The 16,257-nt window shown below is 31.6% G+C and overlaps 1 non-coding gene across 1 annotated transcript; it reads left to right on the top strand.

The window, feature by feature from the left end:
- Window positions 1-5,267: 5,267 nt before the first annotated feature.
- On the top strand, window positions 5,268-5,374 carry LOC139894956 (small nucleolar RNA R71). Its single transcript, XR_011775429.1, has one exon. It is a non-coding gene; the product is annotated as a small nucleolar RNA R71 (small nucleolar RNA).
- Window positions 5,375-16,257: the final 10,883 nt, after the last annotated feature.

Raw genomic sequence — 16,257 nt, forward strand, 5'->3', positions numbered from 1 at the left:
ATCATGATTACTTTGGCTCAAATAAGCATAATAATAACTTAGTTACGAGACATTAATTTAAAAAGGAAAAACATAGCTTACAGTGGTGATTAATCGCGTAGCGTTGCACGGACAGAGTTCCGACTTTAAAACCCGTAAAACATTTCTTACATTAACCTAACTAAACCATAATTTATTATTAATCTGAATTATAATTAAAATTAAAATTATACTTATATATTACATAGAGATAAAGAGAGATTAAAAAAAAGGTGTATAACTCGTCCGAAAAATGCTGAATTTATAGAATGTGGCCTGCTACAGTAACTCATGCGGTCGCATGAGATTTTAGTGCAAATCTCATGCACTTGCATGGGCTCATGCACTCGCATGAGTTTTATGCCTATTTCTCATGCGATCGCATGGCCGTCAGATCCAGCTCACATATTTTTTGTTTGCTAGTTTGTCGACGTTATTTAATAATATATAATATATAAATAATTTATATAATTATTTAAGTATTATATTATATTCTTGTGCATAGTTGACTTGTAATTTTAGCTCCGTTGCGTCGCGCGTTGATAGTTGGCTCAGGTCCCGGTTCCAGTTTTTCGAACGTCCTTTCGTATAATTTAATATCTTGTACTTTGTGTTTTGCAGCTCGTACTCTTGTAATTTTGAGATGTTTCTCATCAATAAATTGAACCACTTGAATTATATCTTGTACATTTGAGCTTTTTGATCATTTGCGTCTTCAAATCGTCATTTTCTTCTTTTGTCTTCGCACTTATTTATTTAAACGAATATTACATAAAAATAGAACAATTACAACTAAAAGCTTTACATATTGGAAGGATATTGATACTAAATATATGTTCATTTAGAGCACTATCAAATATCCCCACACTTGAACGTTGCTTGTCCTCAAGTAATATAGAACTTGAAATAAAATCACACTTCACTCGAATCACTTTTTTTATTCTCACACTTTATACATCAGTGATTTTGATACAGCGGTATAAACAATGATAGTAACGATGTGGTTTACAGTCCCATATGACTATAAAAATTTAGATCCTTTAAGGAAATTGGATCTTTATGAAAACATTTGATCTTTTGAAAATTCATTCTAGATTTTACCCTAGATAAGTTTTCCGGAATAACCCTTCACCGGTGTTTGCAAAATATTTTTGTGGGTTTTGTGGGTTTCAGATTTGAAAATTTTAGCTCAAAAACTTGTGGTTTTGTGTTACCCACTTGCTAACCTTGTATTAGGAAAGCAACACGTCCAGTATACTTGCTCCGTATATTACCTTTCGGTAAACTACCATCCGGTTGTAAAGGAAAGCGTTGAACAAGCAACTGTTAAGGCAATGTCTAATGACATGCAGATGTTCATGGTCCAAAACGTGTCAGATGCAATTACTATCCTTTGTAGGAGCAATAGTAAAGATCAGCCTATAATTTTTCGGTCTGGCACAAGGTCCTGTCTTCGACCATGCTATGCAACCACCATTCTTACGGTTGACACCCGATTTGGTTCAGGTGACCTAATGAATTCTAGGTGAATTCCTAGGATTTTACGTTCAATGGTAATGAACGCATTGAAAATGGATTTTCAGAAAACAAATCGGTTTTAATTTGATCAAAATATTTTCTCGTTCAAGCTCGAGTTTAGATATCATTGAATTCCATGAGTTTGTAATTCTCAATCTTTAAGGTCAATCTCAAGGATTGAGTAATATCAGGCTTAAAAGCTGATTTTTAATCTTTTAAGGAGATTATCCTTTCTGGGGGTCTGATTCATTAGTCTTATCAAGCTAATTTGCACGGCGCCCTCCCCATTTTACGAGACAGATCCTCTCATGGTTAGGATAAGTCTGACCACTTGGCAACCCTGTTTGATGCTGAGGTTCGTGGATTTCCTGCTGATTTTAGAGATGACTTTTCTAGATTTTTCGTCAACCTACAGCTGGTCTGGACGACAACTTCCTGACCTAAATCAAGAAGCGCATGTTTTTTTCCGGAAGACTTTACTTCCTTTTAATGATGGAATTGATTCATCGTGCAGATCCATCTCTCTTTTAAATATATTAAAGTAAATCGGGTAAAACTGATTAGTTTAGTCAAAAGTAAAAGTACCTGCAATAATCTGTACCAAATATGTGATATGTGTTTTAAAGAAACTGGTAAATTCTTCCCACACTTAGCTTTTATTTATTTCTTTCTTTGCCTTTTTATTCTCCTCTATTCCATTTTAAATGAATTCTAACGTTTTGGGTTGTTTCTCCATTTATGTTCTCTCCGAGGTAACAATAATTTCGGTATTAACACCTAGTTTTATCGTTCATAAATATATATAAACATGATTTTGAATTCATTTAGTTGAAATTTTTTCAAATTTTCACAAAATTTGGCAATTAAACTAAGTGTAAACCCGATAGAATTTATAACCCTTCCCCACACTTGAGATCATGCAATGCCCTCATTTGCAAGAAATCAGTAAAAATTTAAATTCATGAGGGTGATTAGTGTAGAAAAATGATTAAAAATACCGAGTTTGCAAACATATTATTTTATATCACATTTGATATTTTACGTCTTGTCGTTAAAATTAGTAGCTTTTGCTGAACTTTAATGGCAGTCTTTGAAAATACGTTGTTTTACCCTGTTTTGTACATAAGATAAACTACAAACATATATATATATATATATATATATATATATATATATATATATATATATATATATATATATATATATATATATATATATATATATATATATATATATATATATATATATATATATATATATAAAACCTTTATTTATTAAAACAATTTAAATGAATAATTTTTTTAAAATTTTGTTTCCTTTTACTTTAGGTAGTTTCGGTATGTTTACCTAGTCCGTCCCTCGACAAAATTTACAATTTGTCGTTTTCAAAGCTATTGTTTTAAAAGAAAAGATTTTTGGGTTTTTTAATTTTTTTGGTATACTTTAGATCAATAATATTAAAAATAATGATAACAAAATTTTTCGCCCCGTCCTTGGGTAAAGCAATTTCGATTCTATGACCTAGTCATCAACTTACGATGAATTTTAGAAATCATTTTTTAAACTTAATGAAATAAAGTAATTTTTGTTTTTAAATTCACACAAAACTTAAATTGAAAAAGCGTATTAATTTCATACAAAACCTACAAAACAAAAATTCAGAATGGGGGTAGAAAACTAGTTCTTTAGTGTCTGCTAGTGGAAAAGTCCAATCGGATTCCATTCTCGGAACTACACAAGAACAGAACAACTAATCCTAGACAGCATTATTTCTTAGAACATTTGAATCTCCCCACACTTAGGTAGCTGTGGTGTCAAAATTGTGGTAAACTTCATTGTCAATTTCTCTTGGACCATAATCAACTTGCATATCTGTGACTTTTGCTTTAAGCCATTGGTCGGATTCCTGTGTAATATCCACAAATTCAACTAGTTTTGCCTTTTCTTTAGGCGATAGATTAGATACTAACCGGTTACATAACTTAAAGTTCCCCATGGTTCTAGCATCGCGAATCTGTTTAATAAGTTTCTTCATTAAACTATTAATAATGGGGTCATTTAATTTCGTATCAACAACGGGGTTCTTTGTTATCAGGTCATCATTAGGTTTTACTTCATCTTCCCCACACTTAGGCGTTTTATTATTGCTAAGCACTACCGTTGGAGTTGGTAAAATAACATGGTTCTTACCAATCATTTTTGTTGGTTCAACGGTTTTAGTTGGTGGATATTTAGACTTTCAACTCATAAAAGTGATCGATTTTTCACCATCACTAAGTGTCATTCTACCCTCTCTTACATTAAATAACGCCCCGGTGGACGCTAAGAATGGTCGACCCAAAATTAGAGGAATGTTTGGGTCCTCTTCTATGTCAATGACAATAAATTCGACTAGAAAGGTTAAATTACCCACTTGAACAGGTAGATTGTCAGCAATTCCAACTGGGTGCCTAATGGTTTGATCAAAGAGTCGAACACTCATTTCCATTGGACTTAACTCACCTACTCCTAATCTCTTATATAATGAAAGAGACATAACACTCACACTTGCACCTAAATCTGCTAATGCATCATACATGACACAATCACTAAGTAGACAAGGAACAATAAATTCACCCGGATCACCCAACCTGGGTTGAGGTTTTGGTGGAACTATCTTCACTGGGTTTACTTTTACGATTTTTGTTTCTTGCACTTTCTTATTCTTCTTCTTCTTTTCAGAGGTATCACAAACTTTATTACCTATTACTTGCTCATACTCAACTCCTTTTCTTGGAAACGGGATGGGTGGTCTATATGGTGCCACCACTGGCTTTACATACTCGGGTGGTGGTGTTGTAACTTCTTCATTGTTACTTACATCTAAAACCTTCCCATCTTTTGATGCTGGTTTTTCAGAATTTGTTGAAACCATATTAACATTCTCATTTCGAGGATTTACTTCAGTATCACTCAGTAGCTTTCCTTGTTCCCTCTTACTCATCATGCTAGCAAGAGTTCCTACGTGTTTTTCTAGATTCAAAATGGAAGCTTGTTGAGTTCTTAATGACTGATCAAACCTCTCATTTGTTTGGGTTTGAGATGTTATAAATTGTGTTTGAGATTCCATTAGCTTTGCCATCATTTTTTCTAGATTTGACTTTTTCTCTTCGGTTTGTTGTGGTGGTTTATATAAGCTAGGTCTTTGTTGATTGAAAGTGTTGTTTTGAGTTGGTTGGTTATTCGGACCTTGTTGGTTATACGAGTTATTGTTTGGCCCATTTGGATTGTAAAGAATGTTTTGATTTCGATTGAAGTTTGGCTTTGGCGGTTGATAATTATTCTGATAATTATTTCTCGGCCTTTGGTTCATGTAGGAAACATTCTCACGTTGTTCCATCGTTTGCTCAATGTGACAATCTTTCATTAAGTGTGGTCCACCACATTGCTTACAACTGATTCGTATTGCATGAATATCTTTATTCATCTTTTCCATTCGTCTCTCGAAAGCATCTATTTTTGCGGAAACGGAATCAAAGTCATGGCTAGAATCGGCTCTAGCCGCTTTAGATGAACGAAAGATATCTTTTTCCTGGTGCCACTCATGCGAGTGGGATGCTGTATTATCAATTATCTTGTGAGCTTCAGTTGCAGTTTTCTTCATAATAAAACCACCAGCTGCTATGTCGATGTCTTTTCGTGTAGTGATATCGCATCCTTGGTAGAATATTTGTACTATTTGATAAGTATCTAAACCGTGTTGAGGACATCCTCTCAACAATTTTCCGAATCTTGTCCACGCCTCATATAATGTTTCATTTGACTTTTGTGTGAACGTAACAATTTTTCCTTGAAGTCTCACGGCTTTGGATGCCGGAAAGAATTGTTTAAGAAATTTTTAAACTAAAACATCCCATGTATCAATTGCCCCTTCAGGTAATGATTCTAACCAATCTTTGGCTTCTCCCTTTAAAGTCCAGGGAAACAACATGAGATAGATCTGTTCATCCTCCACTTCTCGGATTTTAAATAGAGTACAGATCCTATTAAAGGTACGAAGATGTTCGTTTGGATCTTCTTTTAGCGTACCACTATATTGGCATTGATTAGTTACCATGTGTAAGATTTGTCCTTTGATTTCATAATCTGGCGCATTAATATCTGGCTTAATAATGGCGTGACCTTGTCCCGTGCGTGTGGCTCTCATTCGGTCTTCCATACTTAGAGGTTCAGTTACTTCCATTATTGAATTTGTTGAATACGAATCACTAGAGGATTCTGATTTAACGGTTTGTTCCTCGACAATCTCTGGATGAGTAATTTGTGGTTCCGGAGGAATGATTAGTGGTTCAGGATCTCTGAATTGTCCTTGAATATCCTCTGGGTTTTCAATTTTGAAGTCGGGTTCAAAAAATGGATTATCGGGAATTTGAGTTGGAGTACTTGTTCGACTAGATGATGATTCTAAAGAAAAATCAACGGCGACTATGTTGGCTAGATGTCTTGATCAAGTTACAGGTGGTGAACGTATGAATGGTGGTGAACATTTTGCTCGGTGCATTCACTGAATATCCTATTAGTTATAAAAGATAAAAATTATATAAGTTATCAAATTAATAGACTTTTCTGATTTTGCACACGTTTCGAATAGCCAATAGATGCAGCAGGTAGCCAGGACCCTTTAAATCGGAAGCCCACAACTAGCCACTAACAAATCCAACTATTACTACGAACCAAAAAATTTTGGATGTCTATCAATTTAACCGCTTAAAATAATTTTTCATTGAAATTTAAAGAAATTTTAGAGAAGAAATAGAAAATTCTATGTCCTAAAAACTAGAGCGTCGAGAAATAAGAAAGAAAAAGAGTGCGTCGAAAAAGGTTGAAAAATAAAAAGTCGAAAAATAATAAAAAGAACGTAGCTCGTCGAAACTTAAAAGTCTAAAAACTAAGAATTAAAAGTTACGTCTAATGGTATTAAAGCTTAAAAGGAATACTATATCCAAAACGGCAATAAATTAAAAAGTACTAAAATCTAAAAACGGCGTCGCAAAATTCTAAAGCACTTAAATCTTAGTCTAAAGAAAAAGTACTTAAGGGATTTTACGGCAAAGCCTAAAAATCAAGAAATAAAAATAACTATGGAAAAACTATGACTTAAAACTAAATACGAACGAAAAATACAAATATTACGCTAAAACAAATTAAAAGATACAAAATATAAAAATAAACATAAAGTTGTAAAAAGTACAATTTTTATAAATATATTATTTTTATATTATTTATTTATAAAAGTATTAAGTTTATAAATTTAATAAAACTAAATTAAAACTAAAAATACAAATTAAAACTAAAAACTAAATTAATTAATTAATTAATTAACCCTAATTAGGGTTTAGAATAATAATAATAATTAATAATCCGTAATTATTGCAGTACTAGGTCAAAATGTGGCGTGTCAGAGCAAGCCATGCGATCGCATGGATATCCCGTTATATTTTCAAGCGATCGCATGGGCTAGGGTTACAAGCCTGAATATGGGCTGCTACAGTACCAGGCCGAATGATTTTACTTTTATATTTTTTTTTTGTTTTTAATATATGAAATATAATTTATAATAAAAACTTATATTTAAAAAAAATACTTATTAGTTTTTATAACTTTTCACAATACATAAAAAAAATATACACTTTTTAATTTAACTAAACTTAAAAATATAAATATATATTTTTTTATATTTTTATATTTTAAAAAAAATAGATTACAACTTAATAAAAATGTTAAAGCAGAGGGGTACGAAATAGTTATATTTTTATTGCTAAATACTATTAAATACGATACAATTTTACACAAGTTATTTATTTATTTATAGAGTGGATATACCTAAATCTTGCTACAACACTATAGGCAGTGTACCTAATCGTAAAGTAGTGTAGTTTTTAGTAAGTCCGGTTCGTCCACAGGGAACTAGCCAAGTTTAACGCTATATATATATATAATATTATTATTATAAAAAGGGGTTTTTACCGTTTAATGACCGGTTTGTCGATTTTAAATAAAGCGTAAAGATAAATGACGATAATATAAATGACAGAATTTAAATTGCGATAAAGTAAATTGCAGTAATTAAAATGACAGTAAATAAAGGTACGGTGAAATATGAAATAAAAGTAATATGCTTATTTAAACTTCCGTAATCATGATGTTTGACGTTTTGATTTTAATTTATTACTCCGGGTTAATTATCCTTTGTCCTGGAGTGTTTGATACGTCTATCTGGTTTTTGTCCATAATAGTCCATAGGTCATAATTATAAAGTGCGAGTGTCCTCGTCAAATTACCCTTATAATCGAAGTCAAATAGTCCAACTAATTAAGGATTTAAACTGTGACGCAGTTATCACTTCTGTCAACAATTACACCAGTTGTCACTGTATGTAATCTACCCCTGTTTTAATAAGATATGAATATTAATTTACCCACTTGATCAGAATGAATAATCAATTACCCAATCCGAATAATTAATTAAATGATCGTAAAATATGTCGTATAAACGTCACTAAATAGAACATACATAATCATTTTAATAACTATTAGATTAACTAATTTGAAGATAGGTTTGGCAGATTTTAATGAGTTGTCATTCGATTAGACAATACCCCCTATCTATTAATAGTGAATAGTCCAATGTCCACAAGTGTCGGTCTTTTGTCCAAACCTTAATTATGGTACAAAATCTAATAACCCAGTCTTAATATTTAGTCTAATATCATGATTACTTTGGCTCAAATAAGCATAATAATAACTTAGTTACGAGACATTAATTTAAAAAGGAAAAACATAGCTTACAGTGGTGATTAATCGCGTAGCATTGCACGGACAGAGTTCCGACTTTAAAACCCGTAAAATATTTCTTACATTAACCCAACTAAACCATAATTTATTATTAATCTTAATTATAATTAAAATTATAATTATAATTATATATTACATAGAGATAAAGAGAGATTAAAAAAAAGGTGTATAACTCGCATGAGATTTAAGTGCAAATCTCATGCACTCGCATGGGCTCATACACTAGCATGAGTTTTATACCTATTTCCCATGCGATCGCATGGCCGTCAGATCCAGCTCACATATTTTTTGTTTGCTAGTTTGTCGACGTTATTTAATAATATATAATATATAAATAATTTATATAATTATTTAAATATTATATTATATTCTTGTGCATAGTTGACTTGTAATTTTAGCTTCGTTGCGTCGCGCGTTGATAGTTAGCTCAGGTCCCGGTTTCGATTTTTCGAATGTCCTTTCGTATAATTTAATATCTTGTACTTTGCGTTTTGCAGCACGTACTCTTGTAATTTTGAGACGTTTCTCATCAATAAATTGAACCACTTGAATTATATCTTGTACATTTGAGCTTTTTGGTCATTTGTGTCTTCAAATCGTCATTTTCTTCTTTTGTCTTCGCACTTATTTATTTAAATGAATATTACATAAAAATAGAACAATTACAACTAAAAGCTTTACATATTGGAAGGATATTGATACTAAATATATGTTCATTTAGAGCACTATCATCACCCCAACTACTGAATCCGTCACTTGTGGGAAGGTTTTATTTAAAAGTTGCAATCCGATGTTCTTTTTCTCATTTTAGTAAGAAGCAAACATCACTAACCCGTAAGCATAACATGCTTTTTTATGTTACATGTTAGAAACTCTTTCTAATTCACAAAATCCCATGTTGGGATATGTAGAGTCAAAATAGGTTCTTAACCCGTAGCGTAAAATTGCATTTGGGTTCCCCGCATTTAACGCTTTAAAGAAAACACGGCGTAACTTTCAGTCTCTCCAATGTGATATACCTCACCTATCAAAGGAAAGCCTTTTATAAACTAAGGCATTTCTAGAAAGTCTTTCAAATGTTTGACAAGTTAATTTTGCCATAATTAATTGTGCTGATGAATTCTGACCGACTCTAGACAAGATTTCCTCAATCATATCCTCTGGTAGATCTTCTAAAATATTCAGTTGTCTACCCTTAACGTCCATTTTGTTTTAATACTATAAAATAGACAAGGATTAGATTCGTAAAAAATAATTAACAAACAATACAAGCAATTTTTACATAGAACGTAAAAGTACAAGCACACTACAATACATATAATACACAACATGATTACAACCCTCTAATCTGAATCACTGGTTTCTTCTTCTTCAGACTTGGTTCGTTTTCCTAATTTTCTAGGAATATATGGTGTTCCTCTAATACGAGCCGTCGTTTTCCATAATGGTTTAGAAAAACCCGGTGGTTTAGAAGTTCCCGGGTCATTGTTACATTTTAGGAAATAAGGATGTTGCCGATACATATAAAGGTCATCGGGGTTGGAATCGGGTTTCTCTATTTTTATACCTTTTCCCTTATTATTTTCTTTCGCTTTATTAAAATGGGTCAAGGTAATTTCTATAACATCATCGGAATCCTCATCGGGATCCGATTCATCGGAAAATTGATAATCTTCCCAATATTTTGCTTCCTCGATGGAAACACCATTGACCATTATTAACTTTGGTCCGTTGGTTGAGGATTTTCTTTTATTTAATCGATTTACTATAGGTATCAATATTTCTTCCTCCGGAACCTCTTCTTCTTTCGATTCCTCCTCTTCCGATTCCTCTTCTTCCGGTTCCTCTTCTCCCAGTTCCTCCTCTTCCGGTTCCTCCTCTTCCGGTTCCTCCTCTTCCGGTTCCTCTTCTTCCGGTTCCTCTTCGAGAATTTGTGAATCTTCCCAAAATATATTCGACTCTTCATTATTATTAGGTGAATAGATGGGATTTGTACTATTGGTAAACATCTATCACACAATATCAAACATATTAAGAGGTTAATATATCACATAATATTTACATGTTAATAATATATAGTTTCCAACAAAAGTGTTAAGCAATCGTTTTTAAAGAAAACACGGTCGAAGTCCAGACTCACTAATGTATCCTAACAAACTCGATAAGACACACTAATGCAAATTTCTGGTTCTCTAAGACCAACGCTCGGATACCAACTGAAATGTCCCATTCATATTGATTATAAATGTTCCATATTAATTGATTTCGTTGCGATGTTTTGACCTCTATATGAGACGTTTTTCAAAGACTGCATTCATTTTTAAAACAACCATAACCTTTATTTTATCTATAAAGGTTTAAAAACCATTACGTAGCTTATCAAATAATGATAATCTAAATATACCGTTTACACACGACCATTACATAATGGTTTACAATAAGAATATATTACATCAAAAATAAGTTTCTTGAATGCAGTTTTTACATAATATCATACAAGCATGGACTCCAAATCTTGTCCTTATTTTAGTACGCAACAGCGGAAGCTCTTCATAATTACCTGAGAATAAACATGCTTAAAACGTCAACAAAAATGTTGGTGAGTTATAGGTTTAACCTATATATTATCAAATCATAATAATAGACCACAAGATTTTATATTTCAATACATCCCATACATAGAGATAAAAATCATTCATATGGTGAACACCTGGTAACCGACATTAACAAGATGCATATAAGAATATCCCTTATCATTCTGGGAAATCCTTCGGACATGATAAAAACGAATTCGAAGTACTAAAGCATTCGGTACTTTGGATGGGGCTCGTTACGCCCAATAGATCTATCTTTAGGATTCGCGTCAATTAGTAGATTGGTTTACTAATTCTTAGGCTACCAAGCAAAAGGGGCATATTTGGCTTCGATCATTCACCCATATAATGTAGTTTCATTTACTTGTGTCTATTTCGTAAAACATTTATAAAACTGCATGTATTCTCATCCCAAAATATTAGATTTTAAAAGTGGGACTATAACTCACTTTCACAGATTTTTAATTCATCGAAAGTAAGACTTGGCCACTGGTCGATTCACGAACCTATAACAAATATGCACATATATATCAAAGTATGTTCAAAATATATTTACAACACTTTTAATACATTTTGATGTTTTAAGTTTATTAAGTCAGCTGTCCTCGTTAGTAACCTACAACTAGTTGTCCATAGTTAGATGTACAGAAATAAATTGATATATATTATCTTGACCCAAACCACGACCCAGTGTATACACGTCTCAGGCTAGATCACAACTCAAAGTATGTATATTTTTGGAATCAACCTCAACCCTGTATAGCTAACTCCAACATTACTGCATATAGAGTGTCTATGGTTGTTCCAAATAATATATATAGATGGGTCGATATGATATGTTAAAACATCTGTATACGTGTCTATGGTATCCCAAGATTACATAATTTATTAGAATATATGTATTATACAATATAAGTTAGCTAGGATATGATTAATATAGATTTGTTACCAATTTTCACGTAGCTACAACAAGTAAAAATATCCAATCTTGTTTTACCCATAACTTCTTCGTTTTAAATCCGTTTTGAGTGAATCCAATTGTTATGGTTTCATATTGAACTTAAGTTTATGAATCTATACAGAAAAAGTATAAGTTTGTAGTCAGAAATACAGGTTACAAGTCTTTTTTGTAAAGGTAGTCATTTCAGTCGAAAGAACGACGTCTAGATGACCATTTTGGAAAACATACTTCCACTTTGAGTTTAATCATGATTTTTGGATATAGTTTCATGTTCATAAGAAAAATCATTTTCCCAGAAGAACAACTTTTAAATCAAAGTTTATCATAGTTTTTAATTAACTAACCCAAAACAGCCCGCGGTGTTACTACGACGGCGTATATCCAGTTTTACGGTGTTTTTCGTGTTTTCGGGTTTTAAATCATTAAGTTAGCATATCATATAGATATAGAACATGTGTCTATTTTATTTTAAAAGTCAAGTTAGAAGGATTAACTTTTGTTTGCGAACAAGTTTAGAATTAACTAAACTATGTTCTAGTGATTTCAAGTTTAAACCTTCGAATAAGGTAGTTTTATATATATGAATCGAATGATGTTATGAACATCATTACTACCTCAGGTTTTGTGGATAAACCTACTTGAAATGAGAAAAATAGATCTAGCTTCAAAGGATCCTTGGATGGCTTGAAAGTTCTTGAAGCAGAATCATGACACGAAAATAAGTTCAAGTAAGATTTCCACTCTAGATAAGATTGTTATAGTTATAGAAATTGAATCAAAGTTTGAATATGAGTATTACCTTGTATTATAAAGATATCTTACTGTAAATAAGAAAGATTTCTTGAGGTTGGATGATCACTTTACAAGATTGGAAGTAAGCTAGCAAACTTGGAAGTATTCTTGATTTTATGAAACTAGAACTTATAGAATTTATGAAGAACACTTAGAACTTGAAGATAGAACTTGAGAGAGATCAATTAGATGAAGAAAATTGAAGAATTAAAGTGTTTGTAGGTGTTTTTGGTCGTTGGTATATGGATTAGATATAAAGGATGTGTAATTTTGTTTACATGTAAATAAGTCATGAATGATTACTAATATTTTTGTAATTTTGTGAGATATTTCATGCTAGTTGCCAAATGATGGTTCCCACATGTGTTAGGTGACTCACATGGGCTGCTAAGAGCTGATCAATGGAGTGTATATACCAATAATACATACATCTAAAAGCTGTGTATTGTACGAGTACGAATACGGGTGCATACGAGTAGAATTGTTGATGAAACTGAACGAGGATGTAATTGTAAGCATTTTTGTTAAGTAGAAGTATTTTGATAAGTGTCTTGAAGTCTTTCAAAAGTGTATGAATACATATTAAAACACTACATGTATATACATTTTAACTGAGTCGTTAAGTCATCATTAGTCGTTACATGTAAATGTTGTTTTGAAAACTTTAGGTTAACGATCTTGTTAAATATTATTAACCCATTGTTTATTATATCTAAAGAGATGTTAAATTATTACATTATCATGATATTATGATATATTAATATATCTTAGTATGATATATATACAGTTAAATGTTGTTACAACGATAATCGTTACATATATGTCTCGTTTCGAAATCCTTAAGTTAGTAGTCTTGTTTTTACATATGTAGTTCATTGTTAATACAGTTAATGATATATTTACTTATCATTTAACATGTTTAAAAAAGTGTATCAATATTTAATATGATTCATATGTACTTAGTAAGACGTTGTTATAACGATAATCGTTATATATATCGTTTTCGAGTTTCTTAATTCAATAGTCTCATTTTTATGTATATAACTCATTGTTAAAATACTTAATGAGATACATACCTATCATAATTACATGTTAACTATATATATATATATATATATATATATATATATATATATATATATATATATATATATATATATATATATATCCATATATATATGTCATCATATAGTTTTTACAAGTTTTAACGTTCGTGAATCACCGGTCAACTTGGGTGGTCAATTGTCTATATGAAACCTATTTCAATTAGTCAAGTCTTAACAAGTTTGATTGCTTAACATGTTGGAAACACTTAATCATGTAAATAACAATTTCATTTAATATATATAAACATGGAAAATTTTGGCTCAATACAGTACCTACCCGTTAAATAAATTTCGTCCCGAAATTTTAAGCAGTTGGAGGTGTTGACGTATCTTCTGGAAATAAGTGCGGGTATTTCTTCTTCATCTGATCTTCTCATTCCCAGGTGAACTCGGGTCCTCTACGAGCATTCCATCGAACTTTAATAATTGGTATCTTGTTTTGCTTAAGTCTTTTAACCTCACGATCCATTAATTCAAAGGGTTCTTCGACGAATTGAAGTTTTTCGTTGATTTGGATTTCGTCTAATGGAATAGTGAGATCTTCTTTAGCAAAACATTTCTTCAAATTTGAGACGTGGAAAGTGTTATGTACAGCCACGAGTTGTTGTGGTAATTCAAGTCGGTAAGCTACTCGTCTGACATGATCAATAATCTTGAATGGTCCTATATACCTTGGATTTAATTTCCCTCGTTTACCAAATCGAACAACGCCTTTCCAAGGTGCAACCTTAAGCATGACCATCTCTCCAATTTCAAATTCTATATCTTTTCTTTTAATGTCGGCGTAGCTCTTTTGTCGACTTTGGGCGGTTTTCAACCGTTGTTGAATTTGGATGATCTTCTCGGTAGTTTCTTGTATTATCTCCGGACCCAAAATCTGTCTATCCCCCACTTCACTCCAACAAATCGGAGACCTGCACTTTCTACCATAAAGTGCTTCAAACGGCGCCATCTCAATGCTTGAATGGTAGCTGTTGTTGTAGGAAAATTCTGCTAACGGTAGATGTCGATCCCAACTGTTTCCGAAATCCATAACACATGCTCGTAGCATGTCTTCAAGCGTTTGTATCGTCCTTTCGCTCTGCCCATCAGTTTGTGGATGATAGGCAGTACTCATGTCTAGACGAGTTCTTAATGCTTGCTGTAATGTCTGCCAGAATCTTGAAATAAATCTGTCATCCCTATCAGAGATAATAGAGATTGGTATTCCATGTCTGGAGATGACTTCTTTCAAATACAGTCGTGCTAACTTCTCCATATTGTCATCTACTCTTATTGGCAGGAAGTGTGCTGATTTGGTGAGACGATCAACTATTACCCAAATAGTATCAAAACCACTTGCAGTCCTTGGCAATTTAGTGATGAAATCCATGGTAATGTTTTCTCATTTCTATTTCAGGATTTTGGGTTGTTGAAGTAGACCTGATGGTTTCTGATGCTCTGCTTTGACCTTAGAACACGTTAAACATTCTCCTACGTATTTAGCAACATCGGCTTTCATACCCGGTGTGATGACCCGGGAATTTCCGACCAAATTTAAACTTAATCTTAATTTGAAATCGACACGATAAGCAAAGACTGTTATGTTGAGTCTCAAAAATTTTGAAATGTTGTCATACATTCATGTAAACCATTGGCAATTCCCGACGATTCACGAACCATCGTTTGTATATATATATATATATATATATATATATATATATATATATATATATATATATATATATATATATATATATGTAATAAATATAAATATTAAACATTAAATAAAGGATATATATATATTACATAAATTATAATAAATAATAAACATTAAAACATAATTGTTATAGTAATATTATTATGACTACTTTCTTTAGTATCGTTGTTAATATTAATATTCATATTTGTAATATTATAACTTCTAAACTAAAATATTTGTATATAACATTTGATATGTTCATGTTGTATTAGTATTATTATTATTATTCTAGAGACTATTACTATCATTATCATTAAAAATAAATTATTTTTATAGTTATCATTATTATAAATAAAACAATATATATTATTATTATCAACCTTATAACTGTATTTATCAGTATTATTAATTATTATTATTATTATCAGTATTATTTATTATCATTATTATTATTATTATTAATGTATCCATAAATTATTAATGTTTATTTATTATATAAAAGGAAAACAGATATGAACAAAACCCGTTTCCTTTCATTATCCAATCTGTACCAATTTCCTGTATTGATTGAATATATTGTCGACCCCCATATGCAGTCAGTTAGCCGTCCCCTTCACGCTTTTATTTTTTTTATTTTTTCTGTCCTGGTTTTTGTCTGTAATCAAATGTCGACACCCTTATCAAATCGTGATATAGTAATAATCGATCAATTTATGAAAAATACAGCCATTACAACTTCTTCTCACTATCCTTA

This window comes from Rutidosis leptorrhynchoides, chromosome 2 (genome assembly GCF_046630445.1).
Source record: "Rutidosis leptorrhynchoides isolate AG116_Rl617_1_P2 chromosome 2, CSIRO_AGI_Rlap_v1, whole genome shotgun sequence".
NCBI classification, from domain to species: Eukaryota; Viridiplantae; Streptophyta; class Magnoliopsida; order Asterales; family Asteraceae; genus Rutidosis; species Rutidosis leptorrhynchoides.